The sequence below is a fragment of the Lynx rufus genome, unplaced genomic scaffold (assembly GCF_022079265.1).
Source record: "Lynx rufus isolate CCGP_SWC_20201006 ecotype Redwood Valley unplaced genomic scaffold, mLynRuf1.p SCAF_5, whole genome shotgun sequence".
Lineage (NCBI taxonomy): Eukaryota > Metazoa > Chordata > Mammalia > Carnivora > Felidae > Lynx > Lynx rufus.
The window spans coordinates 127,838,253-127,857,779 of NW_025814867.1; positions in this window are offsets into that span (position 1 = coordinate 127,838,253).

A 19,527-nucleotide genomic window follows, 5' to 3' on the forward strand; every position below is an offset into this window, starting at 1 on the left:
TAGGTGATCAAAGTAGTTGATAAATGTACTAAGTAGAAAGACATAAAATAAAACAGGGAAGAAAACTTGTAGATGAAATCAAGGTCCATCTGGATAGCAGTAAAGGTTAGCCACAGGATTTAGAGATGAAGGAAACTGGAGAATGTTAAGGAGTTCAGAACAGGTTTTTGCATAATAGCAGTAATGAAACTGTATTCTAAACCAGCAATAAAAAAGTAAGTTATGTTGACCCTTCCTCCTAATCCAGTAATACAGAAGGGTCATAGAGAAGATGTGTATTTCATTTGATAAGGAATTGCTAGAGGTAGTTGTATCATTTTATAATACCACAAATAGCGCACTAGGACTTTATTTGCTCATCAGCTTCACCAAAATTTGGTGTTTCCTTGGGGCACCTGGATGGCTCAGTTGGTTAAGTGCCCAACTTCGGCTCAGGTCATAATCTCAAGGTTTGTGGATTCAAGCCTGACAAGTGGGTTCAAGTGCTGACAACTCAGAACCTGAAGCCTGCTTCAGATTCTGTGTCTCCCTCTCTCTCTGCCCCTCAGAGCCCCTCTGTCTTTTGAAAACAAATAAACATTAAAAATTTTTAAAAGTAATTTGGTGTTCCCGTTCTTTTGCATTTTAATTATTCCAGTGGCTATGTAATGCCATCTCACCGTGGTTTTAATTTGTTTTTCCCTGATGACTAATGGTTTGTAAAATTTTTCATGTGTTTATAACCATTTATATAGCTTCTTTTATAAAATAATATCTGTTCAAATATTTTGACCGTTTTTATCGAGTTGTTGGATATTTTATTGAATTGTATGATTTTATTAAGAATTTTAGATACCAGTCCTTTGACAGATAGTATGTTTGTGAATATTTGCTCCTAGTCTGTAGTTTATCCATTGCTTTTCCTAAGAGGATCTTATAATGAGCAAAATTTTTACATTTTATAAAGTTTAATTTATAGTTTTTCTTATGTAATTTTTGCTTTTGGTGCCATCTATAATAAAACTTACTCTACATCTAAGTCACAAAAATGTTCTATGTCATATGGATTTAGCTATATAGTTTTCACTTCACATTCAAGTCTATGATTCATCTTGAGTTGTTTTCTATGTATGGTATAAGTTGGGAGTCTGAGTTGATTTTGGTTTTCTTTCATCATGAATATACTTTTCCCATTAGATTATTTTAGCCCCTCTGTCAAAAATTAACTGAATTAACTAAAAAATTAATTGAAGAGTGGGCTATTTCTGGGCTCTAGTCTGTCAATTGATCTTGCTTATCTTTAAACTAGTACTACACTTTACTGACTACTATAAATTTATACCAAGTTTTGAAGTCAGTCATCCAACTTTGCTCTTCTTTTTTGAGAATGTTTAGAATATTCTACATCCTTTTTATTTTTATGTAGGTTTTGGAATTAGCTTGTAAATTTCTACAAAAAAAAAAAAAAAAAAAAAAAAAAAAAGAACCCTGATGGAGTCAGGGTTGTGATTCCATTGAATCTACGGTTTAATCTGGAAAGAAGTGACACCTTACCAATATTGAGTCTTCTAATCCATAAACACTGTGTATATATTTTTATTTAGATATCCTTTAATTTTTGTCAGCAGTACTTGGTAATGTTTAGTATAAAACTTATTTGTACTTTTTTATTAATTTATTCTTTATATATTAGATTTTTATTCTTCCATGAATGCATTAAAATAAATTAGCTTTAGAGTGCCTGGGTGGTTAAGCGTCTGACTTGATTTCAGTTCAGATCATGATCTCACAGTTGGTGAGACTGGATGCTGACTCCGGCTCTGCACTGACAGCACAGAGCCTGCTTGGGATTCTCTCTCTCTCCTTTTCTCTGCCTCTTTCTCTCTCTCAAAATAAAAAAAATAAACTTTTTAAAAAATTTAAAAAATATATATATTTATACTGACCCTGACCCAGTGACTAGGTGACCCAGTAAATTCACTTAGTTCTAATATTTGCTTCATAGACATCTTAATATATTTTACATTTACATCATATCAAGCATGCCAAGCATTTTACTACCTCCTTTCTAATCTATTTTCCTTATATTTCTTTGTTTTGCCTTGGTGCATTAGGAAGTAATTCCAATACAATGTTTAGTCTAAGTGATGTAGGCAGACATGCTTGTTTCATTCCTGATCTTATGGGAAAAGTGGTTAATCTCTGACTTTTAAGTATCATATTAGTTGAAGGTATTCAGTATATTCTCTCCATTTTTCTGATGTTTTCTTTTATTCTTATTTCTTGAGAAGTTTCATGATGCTACACTTGATCTTAGCCAAAAGGTCGAGAAGCAATAGAGAAATTTCATGATGAATGGGTATTGAAGATGTTCTCGTTTTTTCTTATCTTCTGAGAACTTTCATGATGAATGGACTTTGAATAGTTCCAAAGGCTTTTTCTTTATCTATGAAAATGATATGATTTTCCTTATTCTATTAATATGATAAGTTATATTAACAGCTTTTTTGTTTTTCATCTGTACCTCACTTCATGGGTGTGGGGTGGAAATGAGAGTCTTTTAGCTCCTCTAGTTCTCAAGGATCTCCCCCTTCAGCTTTTCTGAATTCCGGGTCAGGTGCATATGCAGCTCTGGGTGAAAGATACCAGCTTCTCCCAGAAGCTCCCCATGACATGAAAGTTTGAGGTGGTAAGAGAGGCATGAGTGTCAGTTCTCCATCGACTGTTTAAAATATTAAACCAGCTTTGCATTCCTGGTATGATTATCCTCTTGACCATTATGTTGATTTAACATGTATTGGTGAATTTGATTTGTTTATATTTTGTAAAGAATTTTCCTACCTATGTTCATGAAGGATATCGGTCTGTAGTTTCCTTTCCTTGTAATGACTTTGTCTAATTTTGTTATCAGGAACTTATTGTTTTATTAAACAAAATGGAAATGTTTCCTATTTAATTTTCTTAAAAATATATATTTTAATCTTTATTTTTGAGAGAATGAGAGAGAGAGACAGAGTGAGAGCGGGGGAGAAACAGAGAGAGAGGGAGACACAGAATCTGAAGCAGGCTCCAGGCTCCGAGCTGTCAGCACAGAGCCCGACGTGGAGCTGGAACCCACGAACCTTGAGATCATGACCTGAGTCAAAGTCGGATGCTTAACTGACTTAGCCACCCAGGTGCCTCTCCTGTTTAATTTTCTGAAACAGTTTGTACATGATTATATTATGTTTTCCTTAAATGTTTGATAGAATTAACCAGCGAATACATCTGAGGCTGCAGCTTTCCTTGTGAAAATTTTTGATAATTAATATATAATATATATTAGTTTTAATATGTATAGGGATGTTAAAGTTTTCTACTGATCTTGTGTAAGAAATGGTATGGTAATTTTCAAGAAAGTTGTTAATTTCATTGAAGATTTTCTGTCACAATTTGTATTAATCATTTGTATTTTTGACCCCTAATTTTTTTTAATGTTTATTTTCATTTTTGAGAGAGATAGCGAGTACGAGCAAGTGGGGGAGGGCGAAATGAGAGGGAGACAGAGGATCTGAGGAGGATTCTGCACAGACAGCAGAAAGCCTGACACAGGGCTTGAATTCACAAACCCTGAGATCATGACCTGAGCTGAAATCAGATGCTTAACTGACTGAGCCACCCAGGCATCCTTTGTGCCCCCTATTTTTAATGTGTCATTTTTTTCTTTGGCTAATTAAAAATTTTTCTCTTTATATTTCAGCCATTTGACTTCCACCAACTTTGGGAAATTTTTGCCATTATTTCTTAATTTTTTCTTTTTGTTCCCCATTATTTATCTTCTTTCCTTTTGAGATGTCAGTTACATATCTGCTACACTCTCTCTATGCCTTCCTCCAAGATTAGACTCCTATCCAATTTCTGCTTACTTTTGGTTGTTCTTCAGTGCTTTCAATTAGTTATTATTTTTTTCCCAGAGTTTATAAGTGCCGTTATATTTTAAAATGTAAGTAAGTGATAATATGTATGTATTATCTGTGGATTTTTTTTTCTTTTTAAACACTTAGTATAAACTATGAGTAAAAACCACACCCCCAAATGATTAGGTGATTTAAAAGATTGTACCAATTATATTAGCAATGTGATTTCAGAAATTTCTGAGAGACTTCTCTAAGCATGTATATATGCACATAGGAATAATAATATTATGCACCTCAAAGAACCATTATTAAACAAAATCCATAGAACTGTGTCTTGCCCATGCAGTTCTTAATGTATACATTATGACCAACACTGTTAGTATTTTTGAAAAGCAATACTAATCTACTTCACAAGCATAAATTTTTAAACTTAGAGTAGATTTCCTTAGAAACATTATAGGACCTTGTGTCCTTTAACATTATTTGAACCTATCATTTACAACTCAGTGTGAATTAACTTATCAAATTCTTTTCTAAAAGCAAATTCTTCTAGGGTAGATCAGACTAGGTAAGTTTTCAGTGTGTGTCAGAAAGGCTAAGTTAAAAGCCAGGGTCAAAAAGCTGGTTTATTTTTCTTTTATTAATATCTCTACTTGTTAGTGTTGTCATATGACTCCTTAAGACCATATTCTTCATGTAGCAATCTCTCTGCCCTATACAATTATCCAACTACATGCACACACTCAATGAAGTGGCAAAGTTTCACCAGAATGATGAGTTGGAGGAAGGTCATAAAACTTCATGATAGATTATAAGCCAAGGACAAAGGAAAAAGAATATGCTTTACACAAAACTTTATCTTATTCAAGTAATCTGCCAGAAACAGCCACAGTAGACAGAGTCATTAATTTCTTAGTTTAATAGTTTGAAGTGAATTGCTTTAAGGGATGTTCTGTTCAGAATAGAAGCTATTGTATGCCTTTGTAGGCAGCATAATTAAAGGTAGAATGATTACCTCAATGGTAATAACTGAATTTTGGACATAGCAATGAACAAATGATTTTGTGGATTGCTATCATCACATGAAAACATATTTTAAACAATAACTCTTTAGGCTAATGAGTTTGTTAATGGTAAATGAACAAATGACCTGAAACAGGGTGGGGAGATCTAAAGTAATTGGTATTAAATGATCTAGCAGAGAAATAAAATTAATTTCAGATCCAAACAGCCTTAAGGTATTATAGACTAGAATGAGTCTAAAAGTTCAGTTCATTAAATAAACAGTGAACAAAAGTAAGAATTCTTAGGGCACCGGGGTTGTTCAGTTGGTTAAGCATCCATCTTTGGCTCAGGTCATGATCTCTGGGTTTGTGAGTTCAAGCCCCATGTCGGGCTCTGTGCTGACAGTTCAGAGCCTGGAACCTGCTTCGGATTCTGTGTCTCCCTCTCTCTCTGCCCCTCCTCTGTTCGTTCTCACTCTCATTCTCTCTCTCTCTCTCTCTCTCTCAAAAATAAACATAAAAATAATAATTCTTAAAATTGTAACATGAAAATCAAATTTATATAGGTGGTTGTAAAATGTATAAAACCTCAAAAATTGGAATCCTTTTGTACATTTTAATAATACACATGTTATATTTGTATTCATTATGACAGGTATGATTTGTAAGCCTGGTGCAAGTTAAAATCATTTTATTTTAAAAACATTCCTTTTGATGCATAGATAAATTTTGGGAGTTGTTACTAACGCAAAATGCAGAATAAATTTCTTTTACTAATTGTAGAAAAACAGGTATGCTAAAAGAAGGCTCTGAAAAGATTAGCCACCCTGTGTAGGATCCCAGTATATAGGTGAAAAATTTAATTCAGCAATTTATTTATAAGTACAACTTCTGTCCATTAGCTTCAAATACTTAAACTGAAATTTCTCTCACATTGATTTAAAATATTTTTCAAAGAGCTGACACCTGACCAAGAAAATTAGTTTTAAAAAGTAATAAATGTCAACTTAAAAAAATCCTTCTGTCATCAAGTGATTAAAAAAAGGCTTATTAATAATAGCAATAAAGCATAGTAAATATTACATTGCGATGAAGTATTACTGATAAGAAAAAGACTATTCCAAACTTTGTCCTGTGGATATTTTGGTGGTTCAGAACAGATGTTCTACTATGCGATGATTTACTAAATAATAAATTGTTTTCAAGTTGATGTAATCATGTAACAATAATAATCATTCCTTAATTTGGAACTTTTATAACACAACATTCGACAGTCATTGCTCACAAAGTAAGATAATTACACAAAAATCAATTAACAAAAGTACTTACAATTAAATCTTAATTTAGGTGTGCCAAGAAAGGGGCCCTGCTAACTCAGAGAAGAAAGCAATTGCAAGCATGTTTTTGTTGTTATACAACTTTATAATTCAGATTACTTAAAAAAAGTGACTTTTCTCTTAGAAAATATTCTCCATTTTTGTTGGTTTCCTTTAAGTGCTGCTGCACCAAGATATTAAAGATATTTCCCATAGGATTCAAAATTGTCGATGCCAACACATGTATTAAAGGCATTAGGACAAGGGGAAGCCTCCTTTCTTCAAATATCAAGACAAGGAAAATCTTCTTTGATACCCCAGGGAACTCAGAGAATGTTACTAGAAAGCACAAGCTACTTAATGGCCAGGAAGGGCAATCCAGAAACAGGTATTCATTTCAGAACAAGGGTCCTTATTTTGAGCAATGGAGATCCCTGTTCCACTAATTAAGCTTTTGAAAAATAATCATTAGGGGTGCCTGGGTAGCCCAGTCAGTTACGTGTCCAACTCATGATTTTGGCTCCGGTCATGATCTCATGGTTGGTGAGATTGAGCCCTGCCTCTGGCTCTGGGCTAACAGTGCAGAGCCTGCTTGGGATTCTCTATTTCTCCCTCTCTCTCTGTCCATTCCTTGCTTGCACTCTGTCTCCCTCTCTCTCAAAATAAATAAACTTTAAAAAACATGTATAAAAAAAGAAAGAAAAATAAACATCAAATATACATTGGTAACAACTATAGGAAAAAAAGATTTTTCTGAAATTCAATATTCTGCTGGTAACTAAAGAGTACCTTGATAGAATTTAGCAAAACTTAGGCTCACAACTTTAGAATAATATGCAAATTGTATTTGTCTCTAACAGTTATGGGATTCAGACTTATTTTTCCAATAAAAAACTTTAATTTTAATTGCATAGACAAAGATTTTGTTATTACATTTTAGAAAGATTCTTTTGGGACTCTTAAAAGTTGTACTCGAAATTATTTAGTAATTTTTACAAAGGTACAACATGGAAGTATTATAATAGAAATGCAAAATCAGATGGCAGGTACTCAACAATAGTTTATAGAATTAGAGGTTTTATTCTGTCTGAATCTGAGTTCATATCTTTTGCCCTATACATTTAGCTCAGGGCCCCAACACCAAACCGAACACAGGAATGAACAAAGAAACCCAGGAGGCTTCATGTTCTCAATTTCCCAACTATCTGATCAGAGTATAGGTTAACTGGTAGATGATAACACAAAGGTGCTTATGCAGGTTAATTGGTGATTAAATAAGACTATCAGTGTGTTTCTTAGTGAATTTCTGTCATTTTCAAAGTATTTTAGGCTGGATGGAAACTTGCCAAGCCTTCAAGCTTATGAAACTACAATTCATGGTTATTAAGAGAGAATGCCCTAGAGAGATTAATCTGTGCTATCCCAACAAGCTGACCTTTTCCCAAAGACATAGCAATTTAATTATCTACTTTGAAAAGCACAATTATAGTAAAATTCAAAACCTGATTTATAGACAGGTTTTATATTCTCATTTATAATGCATGTAAATAAGAGTCTTTTGAGTTTCTTTTTTCTAGGATTATTATGTATGTAGCTAATAAGTACTAAATAGTTCTTGCTTTATGAAAGTATGGGCTTGTTTTTTGATTAAGTATCAGTTACTAGTAAAAAGAATATTTTAAGTTGTGATTGTTTTACAACAGGTCTTCACTTTAAATTTTACATGTCATTTGCACTATTATAAATAAACAGGTGCTTCCATCATCTGTGAACCTGAGAAACTTGACCTGGATAGGATTTCTATTTAAGTACATGCTTGTGAAAATGATTTCATCACTTATTTTCTACTTCATGATTCTATATTTTATCTCATAGAAGTACAAAGTAGAAACTCCTCATAAAATGAACTTTATGTTGGAGCTTACCATCATATGGACTTGAAATAACCTAAATTATGTTCTTAGTCAGCTAATCAGTTTCAAATATTTGTTGAAGATCCATCTACCTACCATCATAAGCCCTCTTCAGAGGAGGGAGATATTTGAAGGCACACACATACACATACACACACAACAAAGGACAAAGACCAGAGATATCAGTGAGATATCTGTGCTTGTTTGTTTCTTTGTTTCTATGTAGGTGTCTTGTTTATACCACAATGCTGACTACGAATTGCTAGCCATGTACAATGTCAATGCAAAAGGGATTCTTTGGAATTTTTGTTTGTTTGTTTTTATAATATAACATTCACATTCCCCAATGGGGATATAAGAGTGATTATTTTTTTATAACTTTACTTAATGTAAATGTGAAATTTTAGCACCCCTTGTTTTAATGGAACCTACTGTAGAAATGTAGATAAGAAAAAAGTTGGAGGCTAACAGTCATCCATGAGAGCAAGCCAGGAAGCTGGCTCAACCAAGACCAGATGGCAGACAATGCTCTCCAAATCCAGAGATGTTGTGAGAAGCAAGAACGAATGGAGAGAATGATGTCATAGAAATCAATAAAAAAGAAACAGCAGTTTGTGACTCATAGAGCCTAGTAGCATACTGTAAGCCTGAACTACACTATACAGTTAAAAACCAAACCAACACTTATAGGGCATGTAAAAGAGTTCCCTTACTTCATGTTAGCATTGCTGACTGTCAAATAGTTTCTTCTTCCTCAGTCATCAAAGTGTTTATATATAAATAAACAGATGTGTCTCTCTATAAATAAATATATGTAAATAAGTATACATAAATAAATGTAGACACATATTTGAAGCTAGATACTGTAGAAAAATGCAGAATAACAAAGGTAATAAGATATGTTCTTAGTTAGAACTTATAAATAGAAACTTATTTGTTATTTCTAAGATACAAATGCAAAAACATGTGCATGTATATGGCAAAATTGAACAGTGTTACCCAGGAGATACTCTCAGCTCAGAAGCATAATCATGGAGGTAACAAAAGTTTTCACTTAGAAATCTCTGAATATTGGGGGCACCTGGGTGACTCAATCAGTTAAGTGACTGATTGTTGATTTCAGCTCAGGTCGTGATCTCACAGTTGTGAGATGGAGCCCCTTACCTTGGGCTCCTTGCTGGGCATAGAGCCTGATTGGGATTCTCTCTCCCCCTCCCATTCTGCCCCTCCCCCACCTCTCTCTCAAAACGAACACTAAAAAAAAAAAGAAATCTCTGAATATTGGGAGCATATATTGAGCATCTAGTATCAATGGGAGATTCCAGGAAGAAAGATGGGACCTAAGAGTCAATTTCTCCTGCGCTTTACCATATGCTCCACATTCAATAGTATCAATTGATTGAGAGTTTGTGTAGTTTCTGGAAGTTCTGATATGATCCAGTGTTGTGAGAACCCTTTCCACAGGCACATATGTCCCTTATGCTTCCCCCCCCCCAGAATTTGAGGTTTAAATATTAGAGGAAAAATTAAAATATAATAAAAATAGATGAATGGATAAAATGTGAAATCAATTTAGTTTGAGCTATTCCAAAAAAAATTATTTATAAAAGATTTTTATTTTAATTTTTTAAGTTTATTTATTTATTTTGGAGAGAGTATATGCACATGTATGCACAAGTGGGGGAGGGGCCGAGAAAGAGGGGGAGAGAGAACCCCAAACAGAGTCTCTATTGTCAGTGCTGACAGCACCACGTCCAATGTGGGGCTTGATCTCATGAACTGTGAGATCATGACCTGCGCCAAAATCAAGAGTCCAATGCTTAACCGACTGAGCCACCCAAGCATCCCAAGAAGTATTTCTAAATACATGCTAAAAAGCGATGATTTGGGCAAGTTTATATATTTAAAAATACTTTAAAAGCCAGGATAAAATTTCAGTAATTCTGAATTGATTGGAGATGGGAAAGGCCAGATGGAGATATTCACTTTAAGAAAACAAACACTTTCGGGGCACCTGGGTAGCTCAATCAGTTGAGTGTTGGATTGTTGATTTCGGCTCAGGTTGTGATCCCAGGGTTGTGGGATCGGGTTCCACATTGGGCTCCACTCTCAGAGTGGAGCCTGCTTAGGATTTTCTCCCTCCCTCCCTCCCTCCCTCTCTCTCTCTCTCTCTCACCCCTCCTTTCCCTCCCCTTCCCCCTCTGCCTCTTTCTCCCACTTGTGTTCTCTTACTTTCTCTCTCTGAAATTAAACAAAAAAAAATTCAGAAATACACTAATTTCAGAAATACAAAGTGTCAAAAAAGTTTATCTTCTTTGAATAATTTCTTAAAAATTACATATATTATCTAGGAAAAAATACAAAAGAATACCTAGAGAAAAAAGCACAGTATGTGTGGAAACAGAGGATCTAACGTGTGAAAAGAAAGCTTGGAAGGAGAGCCATTCGGCAGATGTAGAACAACTAAAAATCAATTGGTCTAAATTCTAGTGAAATCCTACAGATTATAAAGGCTCAAAAAAGTATGCTTTCAGGAAGGAGGTGAATTCTATTAAACCTTATAATTAAGAAGATAGAATATCTTGGGGTGCCTGGATAGCTCAGTTGGTTAAGCGTCCAGCGTCAGCTCAGGTCACGATCTTGCTGTCCGTGGGTTCGAGCCCTGCATCTGGCTCTGTGCTAACAGCTCAGAGCCTGGAGCCTGCTCTGGATTCTGTGTCTCTCTCTCTCTCTCTCTCTCAAAAATGAATAAATGTTAAAAGTTTTTAAAAAGAAAATAGAATATCTTAACAATATAATGAAGAAATCATAGTGTATTTTGTTAATAAAGAGTGAAAAAATTATACAAACTCCAGATAAGATTCCATAAGGTTTGGTCCAAATTAAATTGGCATTACAACTGGGGTAAACTAACCTTTCTGACTTATGTTTTATTTATTTATTTATTTATTTATTTATTTATTTATTTATTTATTTCATAAACATGATAGATATTCCAAGACACCAAGAAACAGAGATGAGTCCAGTGTACCGTTGTTTCTTCGTAAAACAAGGAGACACAAATCAGAATAGCCTGGCATAAGCCACCATAATAAACCCTGTGGTTTCATGACTTTTAACATAATGAACATTTATGTCTTGGTTTTATCACAGATGAATGTTGGTCAGGTTGTCCTTCTGTGTGCCTTCTTGCAAAGACTGACCTTGAGAACCACACTCCTTCCATCATGAGGTTCTGAAGTTTCAGGGTTCTTGATTTTTGGTGACCAATGTGGAAAATAGAATGTGCAGGACATTGTAGGGGCCTGTCCTAGAAGTGGTAGCCATCACTTCTATCTATCTTCCATACAGTTCCATGGCCAAACTGCAGAAACACATGGATGTAAGTGAACATGACAGTTTTAGCCACAAATGTCAGGCAACATTACGATACTATCTGTATTATTTGATACCTTGTTATCTAAGGAAAATGCACTAAATGGCAAGGCTCACTTGGTCTTAAAAGGACACCAAAGGGTTTACACTTGCCTTGTCATAAAGCTTTGTGTGATCTACAGGGAACTCTTGAAAATGGAGAAATTATTCTAATCTTTTATTACTCCCTGGGGCATAAATTATGAGCCATAATATCCAATCATAACTCTATGACCTCATTTGAGACAGTGTCACTGTGCAGATCCCTCTCTATTCTTTAACAGGAAAATTTAAAAGAACACAAATATAACATTTGGATAAAATAAGATGTTTTACATGATTTCCACATACTTTTTATCTTATTACCCCCTCATTACAAATATGTAATGTTTCTTCTGGAAGAGAGGCAGTTTCACTGTGACATATTAAAAAATATGAAGTTTTCAGCTCCAATCTAATTTGCTTCCCATGAAAAATAAAAATATTATTGATTATAGTGAGTGTTGGGGAACTTGGATCTCCCAAATCAGCATTATTTTGAGGAATTGTAAGGATAAATAAATCTATGTGGCATTGAAACTTGCAACATTCTCCTTTGAATGGCACATAGATTGCCTAATTTTTTTTCTCCCTGTCCAATCACTTTATGTAGTGCCAGTGTATGATGTGTAAATAAACACCAAATTGAAATCAGAATTTATTGAATTTCAATTTCTAGAATCTGTAGGCAAAGCACAGAAGAATTCATTACGGTAACAGAGTAGAATATAAATACTATACGCTTTGTTGGTGTACAAGTAAAAGAAGGAAGTTAAGGTGTTTATTTATTCAAGTGTGAAGGTGGAGAGTGAAGTTTGTTTAAAATTGATGGAACACTAACTATAGGTTAGAACTGGAACAGAAGGTAGCAAATAGAAGAACTAAATTACAACAACTTAAATGCAAGATTGGGAACAGTATACAAGTAATAGTTACAAATTCATTATTTTTATTGGAAGGAAATCCATAGTGTCTAAATATAGTAAAGACTATAGACATAAACATATTCTGATTTGGGTTAACTAAAAATATGAAACATTGATGGTGAGATCTGATATTGAGGAGATGAGAATGAAGGTAAGGGACAGATAATTCATTTTTGCTTAATACTTTTTATTACTTGAGCTTTTTTTATGATGTGAATGCCTTACTTTATATGTATTACATTTATGGCAAAGAAGTAACTTTGCATTTATAACATATTAGTAAAATACATAGCACTGCCCTAGACATACAATCTTGATATGGATTCAAATATGGCCATGAAATGCTGGCATTCCAGATTCGCATGTAATATAAGGTATGTTGTCCAAGCTTCTATCAGATATGTGAATCATTTCTACATTCTTGTCATTTCTCAGCCATGCTTTAATGCTTCTGGTAAAAGGAAGCTCACTATATTTTTAAGTATAGCATGCTATCTTGTTTAGTAGGTCCTTTTCTATTATGCATCAAAGCTATCTCATTTTTACCTGGCTCATTTCTATTTGAGTTAATTACTGACAAAGTAATATTTGAATTAGGGGAGATTAAATATTAGAAATTTAATTTATAGAAATTTTTTTTCTCAAAAGTGGCAATAAAATACATTTATACAAATTATACGTTTGTTAACAATTCACTAAATCCCATTTAACCACTGTAAATGAGCACCAAGGGATGCATCAAGTTTGTCATCTGGAAGAATCACTCTCCCCCTGTTTACAATAATAGACCTGATTATTAAAGTGTACTATGATCCGTGAAGAAGTGCCTACAGCTTATTTTAATTCAATAGAAAATTACCTCTGTTACCACTGTAAGGACAAACAAAACTAAAAAAGCACTAATCTAAAGCTCCATACTGTTGATAATACATGATCATTTATGAGAGATTTATGTTATGGGGTGTAGGTTTTACAAGCTCTTTCAGTAGCCCTTTTGGTCTTGGGTCTTCTTTGTTATTATAAATTCATAATCATTCTCATTTCCTTGTTGTTGAATTTTTTGTTGTTACTTTCTATTTGATGTTTTTATTCCAAAGACAAGAGAATATGGCAGGGCATTTTTATCTGAATAATGCATGTTTACAGATTTTAATACAACTGACCCTTGACCACACAGGTTTGAACTATGCAGGTGCACTTATATGTACATGATTTTCAATATTAAATTGCAGTCCTATAAATGTATTTTCTCTTCCGTATGATATTCTTACTAATACTTTTTTCTAGCTTACTTTATTGTAAGAATACAATGTATAATACATGTGTGTTAATCAACTGTTTATTTTATTGGAATGCTTTCCAGCCAACAGTAGGTGTTAGTAGTTAAATCTGGGGGAAGTCAAAATTTATGTGTGGACTTTCAATCATGTGTGATGTCAGCGCCTCTAACCCCTATGGTGTTCAAGAGTTACCATGTATCTGTTATATCCATTATAATATATCTGTAAACAGATATCTAAACTCAGAATAATTTCTATAATGATATATCATCACAATCTTTTGCATTCGAGTATTTTAAGTTCCTTCTGAGGTGAAAGAGAATAAGTAAATTCAAAAGTTTGTGACATACTCTCTTGTCTAACACATAGGTGACACTGTGTGATGGTACTATGTGGCCCAGCATAGCAAGGCAACTCTGACTGTGGCTTCTGTTACCTGAGGAAGTCGTCATGGGACCCCAGACAAAAGCTTGCTGTCACACAGGTCCTAGACTCTTAACCTTTCAAAAGCAACTAGACAGGGCATGTGCACATTCACATACAAGTCTTTGAGATAGAAACCTAAATATCGTTAAAAATTGCTGGTTTCCGAACTTAACATCCCCTTCCCCATTTATTTCTTAAAACAAGCAACATGCTATGTTCTCTTAGACAAAAAAAAAAAAGAATGTATCTAAGAAGGACAATTTCTTCTTTTCAAAAAAGAACAAAGGCGATTCTGGGAAGAGTAGCTGGTAGCTACTGTGGAGAGATACTTTTTGAATCTTTCCAATAGCCCTGAGAAAATAAACAGACAGACAGCATCTACAACAAAACTAGATGGAAGTTATCCTCACTAATGACAAAAATAAAAGCAATTGACCCCTGGTTTCCAACCCAGGCAGCGTCACCCCACAGCCCAAATTCTTCCCAACCACACTATGTTACAAAGTGTATGTGAAGCTACCCTCCCACGGTTTTCATCTTCATGGGCTTGCAAGGTTACTGTTGTTGTGTAAAGGTGATGCTACATTGACAGCAGAATATGGATTATTCCCTTCTCACTGTGTCCTAGACACAAAGAAAATTAAGCTTTTTAAAAGTCAGCTTTCTCTTAGGAATGGCATTTATCTATGTTTCTTTGCTCATTTTTGCTGTTCTCCCTCACCTCCAACAGTGAATACTGGAATCTGATCTGTGATCCCCTAGAGGGAACTCCTAAGGCACATACACATGCTACAGAATACTACAACTTACTTGGTGACAAGAAAAGAATTGGTTGAGGGGCACCTGGGTGGCGCAGTTAGCTGAGCATCCAACTCTTGATTTTGGCTCAGGTCATGATCTCACAGTATTGGATCAAGCTCCACATTGGGCTTTGCACTGACAGCATGAAGCCTGCTTGGGATTCTTTCTCTCTCCCTCTATTTCTGTCTGTCCCCCACCCACACATGCCCTCCCCCCCTTCTGTCTCAAAATAAATAAATAAACATTAAAAAAAAGATTGGTTGAAAGTGACAGAATCTAACAATTTAGAGTGTAAATTCTATAGTTTTAGCATAATTATATACAAAACCCATAAAGGATATACTGTGGAATTCTGGTTATAAAATTGTGTGATTTTTTTAGTTCAGAACTGTAACCAATATACATAAAAAACTGCATCCAATTTTTCATTCTTCCAGGAACTATATATTCCTTTTTGTTGCCTCAAACCTTCCACTCCTTGACTGGTAATTCTTTCTTTCAGTGTTGTCATTAGTAGTTCTTGGTCTGTGTTTCAAGACCTTAAATCTCCATGATTATGTTATAGGGGAGGAACAATTTCTTTAATCTTTCAAGATCATTCTACCTGAACTAAGAATCAAACTGAGGAGACATAGCAACATAAGAAAATCAAATTTAGTAGCATATGTATAAGGAATCCACACAGACATGGAAATTCCAAAGACATTCAGGCAACTTGAGGTTTATAAGAGCCAAGGAAAGGTGTAGGGGTCTGAGAATACAAAGTAGAGAAAGATCATTAACAAGAAGGTGAAAGGAGACATTTGGAAAACAAAGGTTGCCCTGTTAGATAAGTTTCTTAGGCAAAGAGAAATCTCTGTTAATAACACTCTTCCTGGTATAAGCAGAAGTTGAAGGGAAGGTAAAGATCTTCTGAAGCTGCTGGGTTTTGATTGCTTTTAACTCAAAATAGCATTCATGTGAAAGTGGCCCATCTTGAGGCAGACTACCCTTGGCCCCTACAATGTCCTGCTTTTAGGTGTAAAAAATCACCTACTGTCTGCCTGTCTTATTATTGCAAGAACAGCCTTTTCATTTGCAAATTTGTACCCTTTCTCTGCATAGGTATCCTGAAAAAAATCTGCTCTCCCTTTGCCCCTAGGAATGATGGTGTTGTACTCTGTTGTCTTTGAAAGAAAGGGTCTCCTAACCTGAACACTGAATCTCTCTTGAGGTATTTCCTGTGTTACCCACCCCACCCCCGCCCCCAAACATCCTCCTAGCAACAGTACATTAGCATTATTTCCCACTTTACTCACAAAGTCAATAAGGCAAATGAAAACATCAACATGCATTTTCAGTACATTGTTTCTTCACACGAGACATGAAGGGTCTGGATGTAGAGTGTCCTCAGATACTTGGGCAGTGGAACAACATCAAAAGTCGGAATTATGCATCATGAAACTCTGAGAAACAAATGCCAGTGCAACGTGCCGAAGGATGCCAGACTGGCAGCAGGTACACAATCAGGTTTTAAACCCATAGTGCAAACCAGGCTAGGCAAAAACGATGGTTCCTGGGTTGAAAACAAGCAAGATAAACACCAGGAGGACTTAATGATGGAGAATTTCCAAGAAGACGCTGGTGATGAAGTGGTAATTTCCAAGAAGAATGTGGACAAAATAGCACACAGCTGTGGGAGCTTGTTATCTGATTCAAAAGTATTTGGGCCTGGGAGATCTAGAAATGTTTATGCATGAGCAACAGGACAGACATTGTTGTGCTTTCTTTTTTTCTTTTTGACTCTTTACACAAGGAAACCATTTAATTAGGAAGATACCAGGGTGAGACCTTTGTCTTGAGTATTTAAATTCCGATTTGGCAAGACATGTGAAAAAAATACTATTCTGAAATCTGGTAAAGTCAATATTAAAATATGATGATATAGTTATTCCTTTCTTATAAATTACATTTGGTAAATTGAAGATATGTGTGTATTATGGAACCTTACAAATGTTGGTTCTTCATTTTCAAAAATAAATTTGAGCAGCAGAGATTGGAAGAATTTGTATATCTTCCAAAATAGATTGCTAATTTTCAAATATAGTTAATATCTTGTGAAAAGAAGGATTTGAGTTTTATCATACCTATATAAACATATCATGGGACATAATAATTACTACTGTCTTTACATGGCAGAAGGAGATGGTGTATTTCTTGGACTTCTTATTAACACTCAAAAATTTCAACACTTCCCTGAGTCTCATAAACAGACTTTAAACATTTTATATGTACTTTTAAATATATGTCAGTTATAAAACATTTGCATTTGAATAATAAATTTTAACTTTCTAGAGTCAAATAGAAAGAGACTCTTTGAATCCAAGTTATTGGAAAAAAAAATATATAACACATGTTTCTTTTGGCCTAAAAAATAGTAGAAAAAAAATAGCCACCATAAACATATTCTTTAAGTGTATGTGTTCAAGAGTAAGAATAAGAATTTAATTTAAATTTCAATTCATTCTAAAATTTTATTTTATTTTATTTAGGTAGCAGAAATAAACATTTCTAGTTAGTTCTGAATTAGCATTAAAAAGCTTATTCTCCTCACTAAATCCTCATTAATTTTGCCACCATCGTAATGTCCTCCCATCCTGCTTCCTACAAGGAACATAGAAAGCTACTGAGTCTACCAGATGGGACTCTAGCTTTAATGGTCTGTTGAAGAATGGGCGGCAATCCTTTCCCTCCAGCAACTGAGCAATCTGCTGCACTCCGAGGCCTGCATTTTGACAGCTAAGGAAGTGAGAGGCCAAGATCTGAATTACATATCAAGTGAAAATCGCCTACCTGGCAAGATGGCATTGAAAGTGCCTGCTGAGCTATTTGAGTCAGCTGTCGGAAAACAGTGATGTTTTCGGAAACATGAGTGCTTGAGTTTTAATCACAGCTCTCTGTACTGCTTTCAGCAGAAATAAAAACTGCATTGGTATCTTTCTCTTGGTCAGACCCCCACCCCAGCCCCAGCAAAGGAACAAGAAAGTATAAAGGGAAAATACAGAGCAACATCACAGATTATAAAGCAAGGTTTGCAGGCTTACCAGGTAATAACACCAGAAGACAGAAGAATACTAGGAAATGCTTCTGTACTATTGCAGATAAACTAATGCTTGAGGGATACCTTGTTGACAAAGAACAACAGATTATTATTATATACTAGTAGATATCTCCCAAGAAGATATATTCATACTATATTAGGTAGGAAAGAATATTTCTCCTTCTTATAAAAGAACATTAGGCCATAAATTTGACCTTTCTGGTCATTTGTTAAAAACATGAAAGAATCATTTTGGTTCAGCCCATATAATAATTCATGTATCCAAAGCCTAAGTGTATCCTTTGAAGGACGGGTACATAGTTGTTCCATTTCTTTCTACACAGACTTTTGTCACTGTATACTATAAAAATAAACATATTAATTACTGAAATTTAGGGACTGTTTCTAGACAATAATATGTAACCACACAGTTCCTGATTTTAATTCTTATCTAGTGACGATTCATACAGTTGTCCGAGTAATTCAACGAAAACAAGATTAAGAAATAATGGGTATAGAGAGAAATTTTCAGACTTTGAAAGAAGTTAGAAATACCTATGTTAACATCTTTACTCAACTATTACTAGATGACAATTTAATTTACATAGGCTCAATTTCTTCATAAATTTAGGATATTTTTAGCAGAGATTTGTGAGAACTAAAATGATAGATTTTAGGTTCCTAGCACAGTGAAGGTGCTCAATATATACTACCTGGTAGGTATTATTTTATCATGGGAGTAGGAGCCATGGTAAGAGGGTGTATTCATTTTATATTGCTGCTGTGATAGTATCATGCAATTAACTGCTTACACAACACATTTATTTAAATCTTCTAATTCTGAATATCAGACATTCAAATTTTTTTTTAATGTTTTATTTATTTTTGACAGAGAGAGAGAGAGAGAGAGAGAGAGAGAGAGAGAGAGAGAGAATGAGCGGGGGAGGGGCAGAGAGAGAGGGAGACACAGAATCTGAAGTAGGCTCCAGGCTCTGAGCTGTCAGCACAGAGCCTGACGCGGAGCTGGAACTCACAGACTGCGAGATCATGACCTGAGCTGAAGTCAGACGCTCAACCGACTGAGCCACCCAGGCGCCCCTGAATATCAGACATTCAACATAGATTTTACAAGGCTAAGATCTAAGTATTAACGGGGTGTTCCTTTCTGGAGGCTTTAGGGGAAAATCCATTTTCTTGCTTTTTCCAACTTCTAATGGATGCCCACCTTCCTTGGCTCATGGCCCTCTTCCTCCATCCTCAAAACCAGCATGTGAGTGGAGTCCTTTCTGTGCTGCTATCTCTTGGGTTCTCACTTCTAGTTCCCACTTCCATTTGTAAGTATCGTTGGGATTGTATTACGCCCACCTGTATAATGTAGGATAATCTCCCTATTTAGTGTCGGTTTATTAGTAATCTTCATTCCAGATACAACCTTATTTACCCTTTGCCATCCA